We start from the raw sequence: 6665 nt of genomic DNA on the forward strand, positions 1-6665 counted from the left end.
CTGCATAGCAGGGATATTGGTCTGTAGTTATTTGGGTCTTCTGGTGATTTCCCCGGTTTTAAGATGGCTATGACCCTAGCTCTTTTCCAGAGATGGCAGTATCTACCCATGTTTATTGCATCAGTGATAGCAGATGCCATCCATTTAATCGCAGCTGGACCCAGGTGTTTCAACATATCTGGGTAGATCCCATCAACTCCTGCTGCCTTGCCTGACTTCGTTGCTCTGAGTGCTGCTTTCACCTCCTCTTCGCTCACTGGGTGGGAGAACCCGTCTTCTTCTGGCATGTCTCTGATTAGCTGCTGGTACTTTTTCTTTATGGTGGTTTCGAACTTGTAGTCAGGGGTGTGAGCTCCTCTTCCTCTTATATTAATTGCAACACTATCAGGGCTCACTACGTTAGACTGTTTGCTCTTTTTTCCACCCCCGTCCAGTTTTTTAATCAGTTTCCATGCATGTCTACTGGATCTTGTGAAATCCATGCTCTCTACCGTTTCCATCCATCTTCTCTGTCTCTCCTCCTGCAGTCTCTCCAGCAATTTCTCTCCAGTATCTGGATTCTGGGTTTCCTCATAGGATTTTAATATTTCCTCACATTCTGGTGTCCAGCATGGTATATATCTTTTACGGACTCCCCGGGGTATGTGCTTTTTTGCACTGCTCTGAATGAGTTTATTGAACCTAATTATATTCTCCTGTTTTGCTGGGATTCGCTTGCATGTCTTATCAACTTGCTCTGCGAAACCCTGCCAGTTTGCCTTTCTAAAGTTTAAAGGATAATGTAAATGGCAGTCAATTTAAAAACTGAACAAAGAGTAGACTGCTAGGAACCACTTTTGTGATCCCGGCATGGAAGTCCATTGTTTCAGAGGGGTCTCGTTCACACCTCCTGTGGTGCAGCTGTGATCCAATCTTCCTGCATTCCAATCCTGAGGGTTTGGTCATTAGCATGGTCTAAACTTCAGTTACACTTAAAGGATTTCATACATTTGACTATTAAAGGAATATAAGAGTTTGAGCTTAACATAGTTCATTAGATGTTGGTGCATCCAATGTATGAAAATGTGATATTGTAAAATGCTGAGAGTGTGACTGGTGAAGCGAAACTGGTTGCGGGGGTTGTGCAAGAATGGAATGTTTTAGAAGCAGAAGGTGCTGAGCGAGACAAGATGACTCCGGGAAGGAGCGGCCATCGGGGGATCGCACGCAGGAGGAGCCACGGGATTCGGCGGGAGGAGAAAGACCAATGAGAGCGAGCTAAAGTTAACTGCAATAAACATAGCCAATAGAATCATGCCAGGATGCCTTTGTCTGTGCCATTTTTGCATGTTGTATAGTATGAATCAGTACTGGGCAACTCGGGGGTAGAACACATTCGCTGGTGGCAAGAGAGGTGTAGAGTTGTATTGAGAGGGACCCGAGATCCAGGTGCCATGTAGAAAATCTGTATTGGGAATAAATCCACTTTGTGCGTGAAAATGCCGGCTTCCTGATACCTTTCTATTGCAGAACGAGCACGCATATTGTTGGATGAGTGAGAGTTGGGTAAGGTCGCAAATTGGAGTCAGATTACTTATTTGAGTTTACATTGGGTTAAAGTTAAATTCTAACATTGATATCAAGATAAATTCCAACAAGTTCCATCTTGGCAGGGGTAGAGATTGTGTGACTGGTATGTTGATTCCTGTTTTTATCAATATTGGTCGGTGCTGGGACCTTGGGAAGTTACCCAGCACTCTTCGATGTGCTGGCATTGATATGCCATCTGTGTCCCTCGTAACGAAGGTCAGGTCAGGTGTGTATTCCCTCTGCCATCGTGCTGAGTGGAAGGTGCCTGGTTCATTTGGATGGTAAAGGAGGTGGAGATTATTTATTTCTGCCCAGTTGCTGAGCTGGATTCCAGCTGGGTCGGGCTCTGTGTATCCCCACGATGTATGGTGGCTATTGAAGTCTCCTAATATTATAGATTGATGTTGGTATTGTGGGAGGACACTAATTGGCCAGCTTGTATTTGGAGGCTTGTATATGTTGACCACTGTTGTACCCAGCACCTCAATCTCTGACCTGTGTATATTGTGTTCGTCCATAGAGGATCCTCTGTCTATGGCAGGGATGTCTTCATGTACATATATCATGGTTCCGTACTGTTGATGATCTATTCTCGTGATGGGTATGAAGCTGGATATACTGTATCTCGATGGGGGCGATTCTTTAGTCAGATGAGTTTCCTGCAGTGCCAACACTTGTACATCTTTCTCCCTCAGCATCTGCGCCATCAACTCACACTTAGCCATCGATATACCCTCCACATTCAATGAGATTATCCTCAGTCCTCCTCCTACTGTCACTACATTGTCATTTAGGTCATCATTAACTGAGTCTAGCGTATTTTTCGAAGTTGCAGGACTCTCTACTGCACCAACGCGGACCTGGTTATCCTGGGCGACGGCCGATCCAGTATGAATATTCCTTCTTTGAGCTTCCATTTCCATTTTTGAGGTGTGTAGTCGAGAGCAAGTTTTTAACGCTTGGTTCGACCACCAGGGTGGGATTCCTCTTAGTCAGGCCCCCAGAATGCTGGCTGCACTCCAGGGAGCCGCTCAAGCCTCCACACGACGACAACGTGGGAATCCCGGTCGTGGAGGGTGTCGTCACTTTCGGCGCGACATCTGTTCGTCTGCTTTCATCCACCAGGCGAGTAAACGCAACTATGGTTTCGTGCACCACCACATGCAACACTTGCACCATTCTCATGGAAAGACTCTCCCTGCTGGAGGGACGTGTCCGCCAGCTAGAGCAGAGTAATGTGGTAAGCGTAAATGTGGCGGACAGCACCGGTTAGCATTGGCCGTAAACGGCTTGCTAATCGCGTTGAGCCTGTTAAGACACAGAGCAGTTCCATTCCACCTCGGTCTCCTGGCTCCCGCACTTTAGTGAAAGGTGACTCCATTACTCGATACATTAAGCTTGAAAATCCAACCACAGAATGTGTATTGCTGGGGCCAGAGCACCCGACATTGAAGCTAATCTTATGGAGCTAGCACGCAAGAGACCTAGACACCAGCGCAGTGCAAACAACGCTAGCTATTCAGATATAGTGATACACGTCGGCTCCAATGACGCTAGTGTTACTGCCGTTTCAATGATACGCTGGCTAAAGAAAGTTTTAACGCGCACTCACTCACCATGGGTTGAAGTTGCGATGACGTTCGCTCGGCTTCACTGGTCTTGATGTTGATGTGTAGTTATGTATGTCACGTCAAACAGTCAAGGGTTAGTCTTAATCGTAGTCATTTCAGTCCAGATGTCATGCCGTGAAGTCAAGTAAATCAAATAAATAAATCAATGGCTACGGTCTTCCAAACTTCAAATCAAAAACATCCGTGCATATGCGGTAATCAATACAATATACTATCTTCTATCTTCCAGTTTGTACATAAATAATGCGTCTTGAGTAAGTGCGGTTGAAAAACGGTATCCGACCAGCGTTCCCCCACCTGTCCTGCATTTGTTATTTATGGATGAACGCAACCAGTGCTGACGTCATCAATTGCCCTAGTGGTGGTGTTGCCATACTGCATTACTCAAAAGAAAACTGCTCCAACAACTAGGATGAAGCAATCAGAGATCACAAAGAAAAAACATAGCAAGGACTTGTGATCTCGCCAGAAAGATGAGTCTGAGTCGAGTAATTGTCTCTGGCCCCTTGCCTGCGAGAGGCAATGATGAGAAAGATGGGGGTGTAGCCCTCATTTCCGAATTTAATCTAAAACTTAGTCCTCGTCCTAGCAATTCCTTCAAAACATTTGAAGTTCTCATTATGCGATCCACGGCCGCACTGCCGTTTTATCTTGCCGTTTTTTACCGTCCCCCTGGCTCTTACTCAGGCTTTTTAGATGAATTTTCTGAATTTGTGGCTGATTTGGTAACTCATGCGGATAATATATCATGGGCGACTTCAACATTCATATGAATCTCCCGTCGGAACCACTTACCGTGGCGTTTCGGACAATAATTGATATGTTTGGTTTCATGCAAATAATAGATGAAGCAACGCATATAAATGGTAACACGTTAGATTTGGTATTAACCCGGGGCTTAGCATCCTCAAAAATAATTGTATTACCATATACTAGTGCTATAGCTGACCATTACTTAATCAAATTTGAAGTCTTGGCGCATTGCCATCGTTCTGACCATGATCAAAGCTATAGCAGCCGCAACATTAGCTCCTTAACCACCGCTGCGCTCTCTGAGCTACTCCCTTTAGTAACCGATTCGTTTCCTAATTATATTGGTCCGATTGATGATCTTACAAACAACTTTAATGTCGCTCTGTTAAATGCGCCTGACTCCGTCGCACCTTTAAAAACTAAAACTTGTCCAAAGAGGCTGACTCCGTGGTTTAATGAGGAAACACGCATACTGAAACGATTCTTGTAGGAAGCTTGAGCGCAAATGGCGTGCGACCAAACTGGAGGTCTTCCGTCAGGCATGGTGCGCTAGTTTATACAAGGAAGCGCTCAATCTAGCCAAAACTAATTATTACTCTAGATTAATTGTTTTACATAAAAACAACCCTAAATATTTATTTGCTACTGTAGCAATGCTAACGCAACAGCAACCAACCTCGGATAGCTCTTCCTATTCAGCTCACGATTTCATGCAATTCTTTACTCAGAAGATTGAGTGTATTCGTGATGAGATTAAAGACACTGTTCTTACAATTCCGTTGAATTCCGTCATAAATGGTGTTAATAGGGACATTAGGGCTGATAACTGTCCGATAACCTTATCTCAATTTAAAAAAGTATCTCTTGAAAGCCAAACAAAATTGGTTAGTGGGGCAAAACCGACAACTTGTGTGCTCGATCCGCTTCCTGGCAAACTAATTAAAGAACTGTTTATGACCCTAGGACTGTCTGTCTTAAATATTATTAATCTATCACTTACCACGGGTATAGTACCAGCAGCTTTAGGACCGCCATTATGCGACCGCTACTTAAGCAACCAAACCTCGACCCAGAGAGTCTCAACAACTATAGACCGGTTTCAAATCTTCCGTTTATTGCAAAAATCTTGAAAAACTTAATGAATATATGACTAGTAATAATCAATTTGAACCTTTCCAATCAGGTTTTACCGAATGGAAGCTACGGAGGAGGAGGGCATGCTCGCGTGACAGTTAAGCCGAAGAGGAGCACCTTCCCCGGGCACGGGCGGTGTCAAGCGGCCCCTAAGTTTAACCGAATGGAAGCTCCGGAGGAGGAGGGCATGCTCGCGTCACAGTTAAGCCGAAGAGGAGCACCTCTTCCCCCCGGGCACGAGCGGAGCGCGAGGCTGTCAGTTATGAATGAATAAATGAATAAATAAATAAATGAAGAATGCCACCTTTCATTTCACTGGCATGATCCGTGCCTGTCATGCCGCGTGTGTTTTTGTTTTTTCAGCTGTGTGGGCGTTCCTCCAGCGATCATCTCGCGCCATGCGGTCAGCTGCTGCGAGACGCGCCCACCAGCCCCGCACCGGATTCCCATTCACTCACTGATTACACTCACTACCACCTACACTGACTACCTGGCGTCGGATTGTTATCCTACTTGTGTCTGCGTTTGGAGAGTCCTGCTCAATCCTCCAGCTCTGCTGGAGGATCATAACATTCACAGGGCACACCGGACGGCGTACCAGAAGTTAAAAGTCGAAGTAATTAAATAAATACAAAAATAAGTAATTGAATAAATACAAAAATAATGGCTGGGGAATAAAAAAATAAGAAGTTTTAATAATAATTTTTTTTTGTTATAACATGAATTTCACTCTCTCTCTCTCTACCCGTATATATATATATATATATATATATATATATATATATATATATATATATAATTTAAGCATTTTTGAAGGTGCGCCGCTACTTCGCGGATTTTCAGTTTTCGCGGGTGGTCTCGGTCCCCATTAACCGCGATAACCGAGGGTTCACTGTATTACTCTGACTCGATCTTGGCGCCGCTTTTGACACTTGATCATAACATATTATTAAAACGCCTTGAAACTTGTGTTGGCATTTCAGGTTCAGCGCTTTCTTGGTTTAATTCGTATCTGTCGGAGAGGACGCACCGTGTAATTCATGGCAATGCGACTTCTGATCTTTGTAAGATCACACGCGGAGTTCCGCAGGGATTGGTACTAGATGCTACCGCTTGGTGATATTATACGGAAATATAACATTAGTTTTCATTGTTATGCTGATGATACGCAATTATACATGCCGTTGGATATAACGAATCCGTGTGATTGCTATAAATTAGAGGCATGCCTTGCCGAAATTAAACTATGAATGTCTTTCAATTTTTTGCGTCTTAACTCAGATAAAACCGAGATGCTGATCATTGGACCAGCGCGTCATCTGTACCTTTTTCAAAGACACCACTATGAGTATCGATAAATTGCCCAAAAGGATTCAACAAAAAATCTCGGTGTTATATTTGACACAACTATGTCGTTTCAAATGCACATTAAAAATATTACTAGAACTGCATTTTTTCATCTGCGTAACATTGCTAAAATTCGCCCAATTCTATCAACTTGTGATGCAGAAATCTTAATCCATGCGTTTGTTACGTCTCGCCTCGACTATTGTAACATTTTGCTCTCGGGTCTCCCCA

At 44.0% G+C, this 6665-nt stretch overlaps 1 long non-coding RNA gene across 1 annotated transcript; it reads left to right on the plus strand.

Moving 5' to 3' along the window:
- The first annotated feature begins 2396 nt into the window (after window positions 1–2396).
- Window positions 2397–5314, plus strand: LOC148315075 (uncharacterized). Its single transcript, XR_015841299.1, has 3 exons — window positions 2397–2457; window positions 2545–2694; window positions 5137–5314. It is a non-coding gene; the product is annotated as an uncharacterized LOC148315075 (long non-coding RNA).
- Window positions 5315–6665: the final 1351 nt, after the last annotated feature.

The sequence above is a fragment of the Idiotropiscis lumnitzeri genome, unplaced genomic scaffold (genome assembly GCF_059441095.1).
Source record: "Idiotropiscis lumnitzeri isolate Australia: NSW breed Sydney's pygmy pipehorse unplaced genomic scaffold, RoL_Ilum_1.0 HiC_scaffold_143, whole genome shotgun sequence".
Taxonomy (NCBI): Eukaryota; Metazoa; Chordata; class Actinopteri; order Syngnathiformes; family Syngnathidae; genus Idiotropiscis; species Idiotropiscis lumnitzeri.